The sequence below is a fragment of the Triturus cristatus genome, chromosome 3_2, assembly GCF_964204655.1.
Source record: "Triturus cristatus chromosome 3_2, aTriCri1.1, whole genome shotgun sequence".
NCBI classification, from domain to species: Eukaryota; Metazoa; Chordata; class Amphibia; order Caudata; family Salamandridae; genus Triturus; species Triturus cristatus.
The window spans coordinates 203,338,068-203,352,956 of NC_140584.1; positions in this window are offsets into that span (position 1 = coordinate 203,338,068).

Below are 14,889 nucleotides of genomic sequence, written 5' to 3' on the forward strand. Positions count from 1 at the left end.
GGGGTGAAAACTGTAAAAACTAAAAATCTGTATTCAATTATGAGACGCGATCCTCTGTGAGATTACACAGCACACACTCATGGCATTAGAATAGTAAATATGACCTGCGCCCAATGTACACACTTTCTCCAGTGATGGTGGGACTGTAGAGTGAATAGTAAATTTGATCATCTTAACTTTATATTACACGTTTTTGAAAGCACTGCATTTAAAAAATCAGCAACAATATTTTACATTTTGATTTAAAATAAATATACGTGTATAACAAAAGTCCATATCTCAAAACATATTAGGTATTCATTCAACCAATATAAATAATCAAAATAATAATTTAAATATCACACAAGAGCATATATTATAGGGGTTTCATATTTACTATTTTAACTAGGGTCCTACACATATTTGGTAAATACATACATTTAGGACAATCACATTTACTATTTAATCTCAAGCCCCACCATCACAGGGGAATGTGCATATATTGGGTGGAGAACAGATTTGCTATTCTAACACCATCTCTACAACCATTGGAGGATAGTACATATCATTGGCGTTGGGGGACATATTTAGTAACATAACTCACATCCTACAAACACTGGGGTAAGTACATATTTTGAGGCTGTCAAATGTACTATTCTAACTTCAGTTCCACTGACATTGGGCTAGATGCATATGTTCTGGGGTTGTCAAATTTCTTATGCTAACTCCAGTCCTACTAACATTTGGGTAAGTCCTATAAACATTGGGGCAAGTGCATATATTTTGGAGTTTTAAGTTTACCACTCTAATTCCAGTTCCGCTAACAGTGGGAAAAGTGCTAGTTGTACATGTGCCCCTCCCCACGTCAAAGGTCAGATGCGTGACACTATTTTCTGAGTATGCGCTGAACTCTCACGGCTTAGTTCACAATGGTAACCTACACATTTGAGTAATTTACACTTTTGTGTACGTTTACTACATTTTAACTATTCAAGAAATCCAAGTGTAAATTCACTCCATACGTTATTGAATTATCCGTATCCAGTAACATAAGGAGATCCCTGCCTCAACAGTAGAGAGTCCCGATGGTAAAGTGTAGGGAAAAGTTTATATCTTAAAAAAATGAGTGTAAATACTTTTATGTTAATTAATACTGTAGGGGCATGGCTGCCGTGGTCAAGATGACAGAAGCATTTTAAAAATGCTCCCGGACCTCTCCCAATATCTGCCTCCATCGTGCTGCTGACAACATTGGAAATGATATATCTTAGCTCTACTGCCTGGTGGCTCTGTACCCCCTCCGCGGTCACAGCACTGAAAATTGCTGATTTGACAGCCGGGTACTGGAAGATTTAGATGCGTGCTCACCAGACAACATGGTGCCTGTCTGGCTGCTGAGGTGAGGCCTTACCTGAGCGCTCCTGGAGTTTCTGGACTGGCATGACTGGGCGGCTGCATCTGACTACCTGGGCATGGCCTGAGGACCTGGGTGGTTGCCACGTGTGGTAAATGAGGGTGGGAAGGTAGACCAGAGGTGCTGGCGGCCGCCAGGTAATCTCATCTCCCTTATCACACGTCGCGACATAGCTGCAGGGACGGAAGCTTCACTTAGCATGGAATGTGGGTGAGAGGTGGAGTCGAGGGGCAGAGAACCCCATCTGAAAACCGGAGTGACTGGAGGTGGAGCTAAGGTCTCACCTCCTACTTTGCTCCAGAGGTGGCATTGAATATCCCCACCTAGTGGTACTGCAAAGAGCTTTGGCAGTGGGGGCATCAGTTTACCGCTGAAGAGATACCCCGGCTGATCATGGTACTATGCTCTCCGACTCTGGTGGTGCCACCTTCGAGCCTCGCCTGCTGGGGTTTCCCGTGATTACTGGGACTGCAGCCCTGAAGACTCCAGTGACAGCACTGGACAGTTTGATTGAGGCCCAGCATGTCCCCACCCGGAGGCGGAGTGACTGGGGTGAAAAGATGCCCTCCACCTCCATGGGCAACCCCCCAGCGAGCATGCATCACGGGCAAGCCTCTCCATGAGACCAGCAATAACAGTGTGTGGGCCCCCGGCTACTCATGCTGCCTCTTCAGACTCTCTGAAGTAAATGGGATAGGGGAACCCACAGATAACTTCCATCCAAAGGAACATCTAGAGGTGCTGCCCCTATCACCCCTTACCACCAACCTCATCCTCCTCAATACCGGTGGGTTCCTTAGCAGAGGAGCTGGCACAAGACAGCAAAGTCATGACCTGTCCAAAATCAAGACAAGAGCACTGAGGCTCCTGCCACCTCAACATGGATGCAGAGGCTTCAATGGCACATTGACCCATGGCCTGCTTAATCCAGGGCGGACATGAGGAAAGACAAGGCACCTCCAAGGCACAGTCATTACTCCAGAGACTGAATACCCTTGTCCTGACGAAGCCGGAAGGAATAGACGGCTGAAACGCGTCCGCGACTGCGTCGACAATGTTTTGAGGAGTCCAATTATTGTTGAACTTAATTTCGAATTATATATGCACAGACATAAATAAGAGAGAGGTGTGATATCTCATGTGAAAAGGGGACTACTTCGAAATCTACTACTGAGATTAACGAGTGTACATTAATAGTTAGGGTATTATATATGTTGTATATATGTATTTTTGTATGTTAGACTGTGAAATAGATTTTTGTTTAAGTATTATTTGTTTTGTGTCTGTCGGTATAATTTTTGTATAAGCAAATGGTGTGCGAGAGACCTGCCGTTTGATATCTGCACCGAACAAAATTACCAGTATTTGGTTTCTCCCCAAAAATGTTTTAGAAAAAAATATATATATATAGAATGTCAGGGTAATTGATGGTACCTTAGACATAAAATAAAAGAGTAATTAATCCCTCCATACTCCTCCCCTTTTTTACATCCAACCCACGCCAAAGGCCAAAATCTCGTTGGGGCATGTACTGCATAATTCCTCCCTGAATCCTCCCGACTGAAGGCATGGTTGGTCCCAAACAAGAGGGGCAGTCCAATGTGGCCCCTGGCACTCTACATGGCTCAGAAAAGCCCACATGCGGCTGCCTCGGGTGGGGCAGAGGCTTCGAGGTGATGGATACATTGGCCCCGGTGAATCCAAAGACAAGCTCTGAGTCCACTTACTGGCCCTTTACCATGAGCATTCAGCAGCAATATGCATGTCATACAGCAAAGGAGGAAGTCCACCTCTAAAACCCCCAAATATTTTGTAATATGCGTTGGGAGTCTCATGGTGACAGATACTTCTACGGATGAAGTGTGGGGTGGGAAGTTCTTGTTATTGTTGGGGGGTTGAACTGTTTTAAGTTCTCATTTGTTCTAATTTTTGCACCAAGTTATCTTCACATGTACCCATGACCATGTGCCACATGTCTCAGCACTGATCCACTTGGGACTGACAACGCTTACCTGCAAGCCCCATGGCTGACTTTCAAATAAAATATCTTGGAAAGTTAATGGCCTCCTGGATCACATTTAAACGAACAGCAGTCCTTTGCTTTGTCAAACGGTGCTTGCCTGCCATTGCCTTGCTTCAAAAAACTCACTTATTAGGCTCCAACTGCCTCTCCCTGTGTAGATTTGGTTATGACCGCATCTTTCATACAGGCTGTAGTAGGGGTTCCAGAGAGGTGGCCATACTACTCCATAAGCACTTCCCACTGGTGGTCACACAGATCATTGGTGGCCTACAAGGCCGCTCTACTGGGGTGGTGGAGACACTATAAAGGAAGCCACACACCATCCTTACCATCTATGTACCACTCCAGCTACAGGGGCAGACCCTCAACAGCCTTACACAAGTGGTCTGGAACGGCCACCTGGGGCAACGATCTTTGGTGGTGACCACACGAAGATGCGTCGCATCACCTCTCTGGACACCGCCTGAATAAGTCCCAATTGCTTGTCTCATAGATGAATCTCCTGGAACTGTGGCACTTGAGAGGGAGAATGTACATGCATACATCAGCCTCAGTCGAAACCCTTTCATGTAGAGGCCTTATACTTTTCTCTGCCACTGATGCACACAACAGCAAAACAACTGTTTCCCTCAAGGACTTCTGACCATTCACCGTTACTTTCCATGTGAGGATCCCTGTGCGCCACATGCCACCACTCTGGTGTGGCATCTTCATAACCTGGTTTCTTTTAGATGACTGGTTTACAGCCCATCTAGCCAAGGGACCTCACTCTTATTTCAAGATAAGTGTTGGATCATCACTGAGGTGGGCTCCCTATGGGCAGCAAGGTAAGCCACAATCAGAGGCTTGGCCAAACCTATCTCAAACGCGTCACGAGTGACAAATATAGCCAAATAATGGCAGTTAAAACTCGCATCTTACAGTTGGAGACCAGGGATGTTTCTAAGAAGTCTGATTCCCTACACCGACAACTTGAACTTGACAGAACGTCGCTCCGACAACTTACATTTAATGAGGCTGCCAATGCTTGAGGGAATACATTTGGTGCGTAGATGAAAAAGGAGTTAAGAGCTATAACTCATTCACTGGATAGCCACCAGCAAAGCCGGTTTCAAATGGATCCCCACCATTATAGCCTCATCAGGGCACTCACTACACACAACGGCCGACATAGCAGGACCCTTTATGGACTATTATAAACGGTTATATGTGCACCTGCCGAGGTCTGCCCCTGAAAAAAACAGTCCTCTCCTTGATGAGATACCCCTTACACACCTCAGAAGATCTCATCGGGAAAAACGTGTGGCTCCCCTCTTACAGCAGATGAAATAATGTCTGCAACCCATGGAATGCAAACAGTGAAAGTCTCCTGGCCTGACAGGTTTCCTATTGAATACTACAGTAAAGAGACATTATTTCCCCACACTTGTTCATGTTAAACACTAAAGCGGTACTAAAATGCTCCTTCCCATCCGACCTAGACTATGTTACTATAGTGGTACTTCCTAAAGCGTCACATCCAACAGATTGTTGTGCCTGGTATTGCCACATTTCCCAAATAAAGACATATATAAAATTCTTCGCTAAAGCTTGGCAAATATGCTCCAGCAAGACCTCGGTGCCTTAGCACATCCTGACCGATGTGGCTTTATTCCCAACCACAGTACCCGTCACTGCATCAGGCGCATCCATGCTACACTAGCCCATGTTCACAATATAGCAGACTCCAGAGCACTCCTGCTGGTGAATTTCTAAAAAGCATTTGACATGTTCGACTGGGCCTACTTGGACCTGGTCCTCCAAGGAATGAGCTTCGGCCCTACCTTTTGAATGTACTTCAAACTTCTCTACAAGGAGACTTCAGTGCAAGTGTTTATAAATGGGGTACTGTTACACGCTTTTCCAATCAAGCACAGCACCAGGCAGGGGTGCCCACTGTCCCCGACCCTCTTTGTTCTGGCCAACAAACCCCTTGCCAGAATTATTTGCTGTGCCTCCCAGGTGTGGGGATAAAATTGGAGCAGGGCACTAAAAGATAAGACTGCACACTATGCAGACAACATTCTCCTCTTTCTTGCAGAACGCAAAAACGTCTGGCCCTCTGGTCCTGGAAATCCTGAAAGTATATGAAGAGAACTTCGGGCTCCATGCAAACTTGGGCAACTAACTTTTGGGCCCTCTAAAAGGTGATAATACCACGATAACCTGGCAAATCAGGCATGTTAATCCGCTGCCTTAGTTCAAGTACCCGGGTGTCCACATAGCCATTGTGACGAAACTTAAACTCAGTCTCAAACTCACCCCTCTTGTAAGTATGACTAAATCTAGCCACATACTTTGAACAAACTCCCTTTGAATATAATGGGACGTATGACACTCATCAAAATGATGGTACTTCCATGTTTTCTATACGTATTGCAGAACTTCCCGTTCCCCATTCCTAACTCCTGGTTCACAGGGGGGTAGCTGCATTTCTCCACTCTTTTCTATGGAGGCGCCAGCACTATGCATAGCTTTTGACAAGTACTGTCACTTGATCTATGATGGTGGGCTGGAGGTGGCAGATGTTCGGTTGTAATATTGGGCATCTGGACTCCTTGTTGTAATGACTGGATGAAGGGTGCCTGGAGCGACCCAGCATACCAGCTAGAACTATCCCATCTCAGACTTGACAATGTTATAAGAATTTTGTATGGGTGGTCCATCCCATCCCTCACTATAGAGGTCATATAGATGGTTTTTCTCACCTGGCAAAGGGCAGACAAATTAATGGGCTGGGACAAAAAACTGGCCCAACAAACTCCCGTCTGGAAAGGCCACTGGCTGAGTCACAAGGCACCAGTGGAGTGCTTCCAGAAATGGAAAATAATTGGGGTCACTACACTGGAAGATGTCTGGGACAGGTCCCACATAAAATCGTTTCAAGATCTACAGCTTCACTTCAAACTATCACACCCAATTTCATAAATATTTACAACTCCGACATGAGCTTATGAGGTACCGAGCAGAACCTGGTGATCTACATGAATTCGGCTTGCTGAAGGCAAAGCTATTAATGAGCTACCTAGGCTGTGGTAAATGCAAAAACAACAGTTGATGGACAGAATGCAGAACAATGTCATAAATTCACCCCAGTACAGAGATCTGGGCCTAAATCTATCGTTTTATTGCTCACCATGCCATTCCAGTTTGAACCCAGCCATATGCAAATCAGTCTTGACCCTGTGCCTCATGGGAACAGTTCAGCCCGAACTGCCAAGCCAGGTCCTCCCTGGACTGGAAACAAGCATCCTAGGACCGGTTTCGGGGTTTCACCCCTCTTCAGCCAAGATAACTTGATTCCAGTGGCATGGAGAGCACGGGACCCACGTCTGGGCATACCCGTCCCACTCGGGGTGACAAATGCAAAAACAACAGTTGATGGACAGAATGCAGAACAATGTCATACATTCACCCCAGTACAGAGATCTGGGCCTAAATCCATCATTTTTTTGCTCACCATGCCATTCCAGTTTGAACCCAGCCACATGCAAATCAGTCTTGACCCTGTGCCTCATGGGAACAGTCCAGCCCGAAATGCCAAGCCAGGTCCTCCCTGGGCTGGAGACTGTTTTTTTGCATTTGCCTAGGCTGTGGTGGCATCTCTCAGATTTACTGCTCCCTGGTTTTTAACGGTCCTTAGATGCTTCAAAACCTTTCGCACAGGTGGGAGCAGTTGGTAGTAACTCTAGAAGATACTAAATTGCCAGAGAATGTATGGCCCCTGTGAAATTGCTACCTCTGTATGCCTGCGGTTGATCTAAATACACTATCTATGCATGGCTTATCTCACACCACAGTGTCTCTGGCATGCAGGCTACTCCCTGGAGGCTGATTTCTTTCATATGGTATAGCAGTGTTCCAGTGTGACACACTATTTGAAGCTAATCTCCAAAACACTCTCCCGAGTTTTAGAGAGACTGTGAGAAGCTGGCCTGGTATGTGATGTCAACTAATTAAAATGGGCACCTTGCACCAGTCCAGACAACCCTTATGATGATTTAGGAGGTCTTAGACAACCACAGAAAGCTCTCTAAGTGGTAGCTGTAGAGAGCAGCCATCAGGCTTAGTCTTGAAGGGTTCAAAACACATCAGCCCGCCTTGGGCTAAATCGTCCCCTACGATCTACATCTGAACACCTACTGTCCTTGCTTCACTGGTTGCCCATATGTCTGGTCTTTAAAACACTGCAGGGAAGGGGACCAGTCTATCTGAAAAATAAATGAAAGCCTTATATCCCCACCTGACAACTCAGATCCAGCGACCAGCTATTACTGTGCCCTAAAAGGATAAACAAAGCCAGACTAGGTGGTCGTTCCTCTTCCAACCTGGCCCCTCATCAATTGAACAAACTACCGCTCTACATTCACTCCGTAACTAACCTTATTCAGTTCAGAAAACTCCTCAAAACCTGGTTAGTCAATCTCTAACCGGACATGGTTCTGCTTCTTTTGCTTGATACTGGGGCGCCGAGAGATCCCCCTGGGGATGATCTGTTGCGCTTAACAAATAATAAATAATAATAATATTAAAACCACACAAGGTATTTATAAAAAAATGTATTTATTATGTAATACTCTCCAATACGTTACAGTATCTCCTACACGGAGATATACACAAAGCACACAATACTGTAGCAAAGAAATCACAGTAAATAGCACTAATACACAGAGAGGGCCCGGGAGGGTGGGGGGTCAAACCCATATACTAAGAAAGTGGTATAAGAACCATGACTTGAGTCAGGACAATGTTGAGAGGCTGTAGAATCACTGGGGACCCAAGGAACAACCCAAAGTGAGTAGATAGGGACCCCATGAAGGACACGTGCAGTGTGAGAACAGGACTGCACGTTCCGTACAACTCTAGTGTATGTCACAGTTGGATTTTTAAGGATTGAGGATCCTTCCCTGTGGACCCTGAAGAAACCCCTTGGAAGACAGAAGGCTAGAGAGCCACCCCACCCGTGGATACCCCGGTACCCACGTTACCTACACCAGGGAAGCCGGGTGCATAGGTGTGAAGTGGTGTCGGAAACTGCCGTCGAACCCAATAGAGGACTTCAGGAAAGTGCCACTGCTGGAAGAGGAGAAAGTGTCCGTGGTAATCCAAACACGCGCAGACATATGTCAGTTGCTCCTTCTAATGCCTACCATCTCGCTTGATTACTAAGCCGAGAGTTTGTATTTTTAACTGTGTGCTTTAAAACTTGAAAATTGTGCTCCTTGAAAAGTGAATCTGTGTTTTTTTAAAAAAAAGTCTACTTCTGTGCTTTTTTAAAAAGAAAAAAAACGAACTGGTGATCTTATCTGGAACTATTTTAGAATGCTTAACACTGCTTTTAACTTAGCGCTACTATCACCTAATTCCGCCTGAATCTTACCTCGCACTTTGCACTCACCTCCCTCTTGATCAAACGCCGACATCCTGGCCCACCACGGGGTTTCCCCGCTGGCCGTGGAGGGTGCCGACGCCTCTGATTCTCCACTCGAGGCAGCTGGGTGTTCCTAGGGGCGGAGCCACTGTTTAGCGCTCTAGCTCTCCCAGCACTATTTAGCTGGCATGCCTTTCCTCGCGCGCAGCGGGCGCACCACTGGCACGCCGAAGGCGCACCAAAGGCAAGCCTGTCTGCGCCCGTCTGCGCCCGTCCGCCGTTGGCCGGGGCTAGGGGCCAAACACTATGTCCATTTGTTTGCCTACACAGCATCTGAGCTGAGAAACCCACATGGTAACTGGCCCATCAGTACTAGTGATAGGGCTCTTATCAACAAAACAGGGATTCTCAACCTTAGAGATTCCTTCCCAGAGTTCCCTGCTCCACCTGCTGAGCAGGGTTCTCCTGCCTCCTATATAGACCCACCTGAACCTACCACCCCGAGCTTCGGGCAGAAGGGTCCCTGGCAATCAGCAACTTAAACACCTGTTCGATGGTTAAGCACCAACTCGAAATCTTTCAGCTCCCTGACTCCGACAAACCAGACATACTTCTCTTGTCTGAAACCTGGCTCACTACCGAGTCTGGGCCTGATATCCTTGCAGCAGTCCCCATAGGCTACTACATACTTCAGGCCAATAGGCCCCTGGGGAATCCCGGGGGCGGGGTTGCAGCCATCATCCACCATAAGCTCAGGTTCACTGCTCTAGGGATCGCCGGCATACCCTCAGTCGACAGCCTCATTTTGAAATTTGAATCGCCCCAATCCCCCTTTATCTGTGCTCTCTTCTACCGACCTCCCCACCACATGCCCTCATTTCCCCAACTACTAGGTGAAATGATCTCCCAACTAATCATCAACCATGCCAGGATCATCATTATCGGAGACTTCTATTACTGGCCAACGGAAGCACAGGAGAGCACCTGCTCCGTAGAATTCACAGATCTCCTATCCGGTATGAACTGCACCAAACATTTTTTTTAAACATTCTGTTTATTAGATTTTCACAGCATCGTACAAGCATTCCGCTGCGACAGGCAGCATTAACCAAAAACAACATAAACAAACTTGTAAAGGTACATGTTGAGATCAGACATTACATGACATGCATTCGTTTTGCCCCACTCCAAAGCAACTATTTCCCCAAGTCCAAAAAATCAGAGAACATGCCAGTATACATATGTAATCAATTTACACAGTGTCCTTATGAGTCTGTAGTTATAATTAGTCTCTTAATGGCGACCAGATGTCTTTAGGTTTGGACGACACAGGCAATTCCTCTGCATACAACTCTAACTGTTCATGACAGCACACGAGGTCTTTAAGCCACTCATCAACTTTGGGTGACAACTTACTTTCCCAAGTAAACATAATGCGTTGTTTGGCAAGCATTAGAGCCACCCGAACAAACCTTCCCAGAGCGGCCTTCAACTGGGGTACATGGCCAAGAAGACATTCTAAAGGCGTACACTGTAAAGCAATTCCTGTCATGGTGTATATGCGAGCAATGACACCTTCCCAGTACTTATGCACACGATCACACTGCCATGCCAGGTGGATAAAATCAGCCCGCGACAAGCCACAGCGCTTGCAGTGATCTGACTCCCACAGTTCCATTCTATATAACCGAACAGGAGTATGATACATTTGATGTATAAATTTAAAATGTATAATACGTAGATTGCCATTGGGGGTAAGGTGACCTGTGAGAGTGCTAATTTGTTCCCATTCCCGTGGGAGGATCGGGGAATCCAATATAGAATTCCAGCGCTCTAGACTGCTATCCAACCCACTCACCACCTCCCCCCGCCCTGCCTTATAAAGTTTGGTAATCAATTTCTTCTTAGTGGGGGTGACTAAGAGCAGTTGAAGTGACTGGAGTATAGGGGGCTCTGCCGGAAAGTCAGGGTAGTGATCTCTAAGTGCGCGTTTCAGGCGATAGAGGGAGTATTGAAACAGTAATGTGAGATTCTGAATGTAGCCTGTATCAGCCTCAGACAAATAACTCCCTCCTGGAAATAGATCACTCATGTGTGCAATGCCAACTTCCTTCAGGGCTCTCATAGGCCCCTGTTCCTGAGTCACCGAGAGAGCAGTGTGGCCCGCTATGGGTAAAGCAGGTGCATAGAGCGGAAGCTTCTGAGCACGCTTGCCGATCGCCTGCCAGGCTGCAATAGTGGTATCAATAGTATTGATCTCGAGTTTGGGTGTGTGCCTATTGGTGTATGTGATGATACTCGCGAGCGTGACAGGGTAAGCATCCCCATCTTCCACCGCAACGTGTGGGATAAAATTGTGTGTCCGGAACCAGTAGTACGCGTATTGGGCTTGGGCGCACAGATAACATATATAAAAATCCGGGGTCGCAAACCCTCCTTTATCATAAGCCAAGGTTAGTGTATGCCAGCTAATTCTGGGTTGCATATTACCCCAAACTAGCCTCAAGAGTTGGGATCGTACTGTTTTGAAAAAGTGTGTGGTGAGTTTAATCGGGATATTACAAAATAGGTATAGAAACCGAGGGAGAATTACCATCTTAATCACTGCTATGCGGTCAGCCAAGGACAACGGGAGATGTAACCACCTGTCCACTTGTTGCACTAAACTGTTATAGGCCATACCATAGTTCTCCTTAATGACAATATCGGGATCACGATGTATCCAGACACCTAGATACTTTACCGGGTCTGTAGACCAAACCAAAGAGTATTCCAGCTGAGGCGGGGACGCATTGAGTGTCAAGGGAATGATGACCGATTTTTCCCAGTTTATTTTTAGTCCTGAGAATAGGCCAAATCGAATATATTCCCGGATAACTGAAGATAAATACTGCTGAAGATCTCTTATGAATAGGACCATATCGTCCGCATACATTGAGATTCCGACCAGATGATGATTAAAATTTAAGGCAGTGTCCCTATGCCGTTGTCGAATTTTGCAGGCCAATGCCTCCAACATGAGGGCAAAAAGGAGAGGGGACAGGGGGTATCCCTGTCTAGTGCCCCTTTCAATATGGAAAGGCTCCGACGTGAAGCCAACCACCCGCACCCTAGCTGACGCGTCTGTATATAAAACCTGAATCCACCTCGTCAAAACCATAGGGAATTCCATTCTATGCAGTATATGGAACATGTATGGCCATTCTATGGAGTCGAACACTTTGGCCGCATCAAGAAGGACCGCAGCCGCCGACAACTCCGGGTTAAGGACATGAAACATAGAAAAGTTAGTCCGCAAATTATGGGAGGTGGAATGCTCAGGGATCAATCCGGATTGATCGGGGAGCACAAGAAGAGGCATCAACGGTTGGATTTTCATAGCCAGTATCTTAGCAAAATTTTTTGCATCTAGATTGATTAATGATAGGGATGATACGATTCACAGGACGTGGGTGGTTTATCTTTTTTAAGCAGAGTGATAATCAGGGCCTGTCTGAGGGAGGGGGGGAGGACCCCGGAGTCATGAGCCTCTGCGTACATTTCCAAAAGGTTGGGTATAAGGATGTCAGCGTATGTCTTATCAAATTCCGCCGTTAGGCCATCAGGCCCTGGGGCCTTATTATTTGGGAGAGAAAGAATAGCATCCCTTACATCCGTCTCGTCTATGGGCAGACTCAGATACTCTCTATGGGTGTCCGAGAGCCAGGCGCAGGCTATATCTGATAAGTAGTCGTCCATTGCCTCAGTTTCCATCCTACCCCGGGTTTTATACATGTCCGAGTAAAATTGTCAGAATTGACCCACTATATCTTGTGGAGTGAAGTATTCCAATCCAAGGGAGTCAATTATGCGATCAACCTGGTGATGATCTGCTCGGGACTTTAATTTAAAGGCCAAAGCCTTGCCCGGTCGACCCCCCTCACCATAGGTACGGGCCATATGCCTCCTTGCAATGTATTTTGCCTCTGTGTCAGCTAAAGTATTATATTCTGTCAGGAGTTCATGAATGTGTGCTAGCAATTCAGTTGATGGTGTACTAAGATATTGCTCTTCCAGTTCGCCCAGTGCCTTTTCGGCTTTGGACAGCTGGCCCCTGATGTCTCTGAGAATCCCCGCTGTGGTAATTATGCATACTCCCCGAATTGTCGCCTTAAATTCTTCCCAGAGTGTAGACTGACTGTCCACCGAACCCACATTTATCTCAAGATATTGAACAATAGCGGTTCTGATGGCGTCGTTGTCGATTGGATCGAGCAATGCTTCAGCCCGTAAGCGCCAGGTGAAAGGGCGACGGGGATTTGTGGGGATGCTAAGAGTTAAGCTAACAGGATTATGATCTGATAATGTACGCGGGAGAATGTGTACTGCTGTAACCCACCCATTAGCCTCCCCACTCAACAGCCAAAAGTCTAATCTTGACCAGCTATTAAATGCCGAGGTAATGTGTGTGCCCCCGAGAGCCTCCGCCAAACATCAACTAGACCAAATTTCGCCATTGCATCACACACGCACTATGCTACTTAGACTGTGCGTACCCCAGAAGGATTGGACTTATCTACTTGGGGGTTAAGGTGGGTATTCAAATTGCCTCCCCATATGACATCAAAGTCTGGCCATGAACGTAAGACAGCAAGCATATTGAAAAAGGGCGTGGGGTCGTCCATTACTGGACCGTACATGTTAATAATCGTAACCATGGTCATTCCCAACTTGCCTTGTAACAGAGCCCAGCGGCCCTCAGCATCAGTACTAGTATGTATAGGCAGAAATGGTACCCCTTTTCTGATGAGGATAAGCACCCCTCTGGCATAGTTAGAGTAAGATGACGCCAACCTAAAGCTTGCCCACTTCTGTGCCACCCCAGTTTCAGAGTGATTGCTCAGGTGCGTCTCCTGCAACAGTGCAATGTGTGTGGCATGTCTGTCTAAATGCGTCAGTACCTGGCGAATCTTCCTGGGAGTGTTGAGCCCACGTATGTTCCATGTTATGCAGTTATACGTTTCACCTATTGACATTTCCCAAAATAATCACCATCACAAAGGCGGTAGTCAATAGGCAATATGTATACCATGCAATGCTGGCTCCAACGTGCAAACACAATCTGATCATCGTACCTTTAAATGAATTGAACACAAACCCAATCCCTTTCCCCACCCACTTCAGCAGCCCCAATTTGCCAAAGACAGAACTCAATATTAAAAACATCCCCCACAAAAACAGAGTTTCAGAACACAACTTGTGGGGTTTACCCATTGGGGGGAAAGTAGCGGCCGAGACTCACTCCCAGATGAAGACGGGAGCGGGCCGCCATAGTAGTTGGAAACAAACCCCCCTGCCCACCATCCACCCATTCAAGCCTTGAAGGAGAAGTCTGTAAGTCGACAGTGCAAAGTCGGGTCAAGCCCATAATAACAATCTGCGGGGCAATTATAAATCCAGAACAGTAAAGAAGTCCCGCCCACTCTCGCAGGCCCACATTAGCGGCCAGCAGGTCTTGTCTTTATTAGATAGCAAGAGTGCACTAACCGAAGATAAAAAACACTCTAGGGTATGAAAGTATGCAACAACAGCGCTGCACCACATGTAACCTCATCCCTATCTCAAGAAGGCACCGTTATACCAACTGGCAAGTGTCACAATGTGGTACAGAGGTAAGGACAAGAACGCAATCCGAGGCAATATAAACGATCTGTAGGCACATAACAGTCTCACACCACTCAATCATGAACATCAGAAGTAGAGGCTGTAGATTGACGTTGTCGTCGTAGGGATTTAGCATAGTCCCAAGCTAGTTTTGAATTTGTGAAGATTCCTGTGTTGTCTTCCGGGCCTATGCGCAGACGAGCTGGATAGAGCATAGCGTATTGAATTTGTTCCTTCATAAGTAGTTTCTTGACCCCCTGAAACTCCTTACGTGACGCCTGCACCGATGCCGTAAAATCTGGATAGAACGATACGACATTACCTTGATGCTTCACTGTTCCCTTTTGGCGAGTGATGCGCAGTATAGTATCTCTGTCTCTAAAGTTCAGCAATCTGGCTATTATTGGTCTAGAGGGGGCG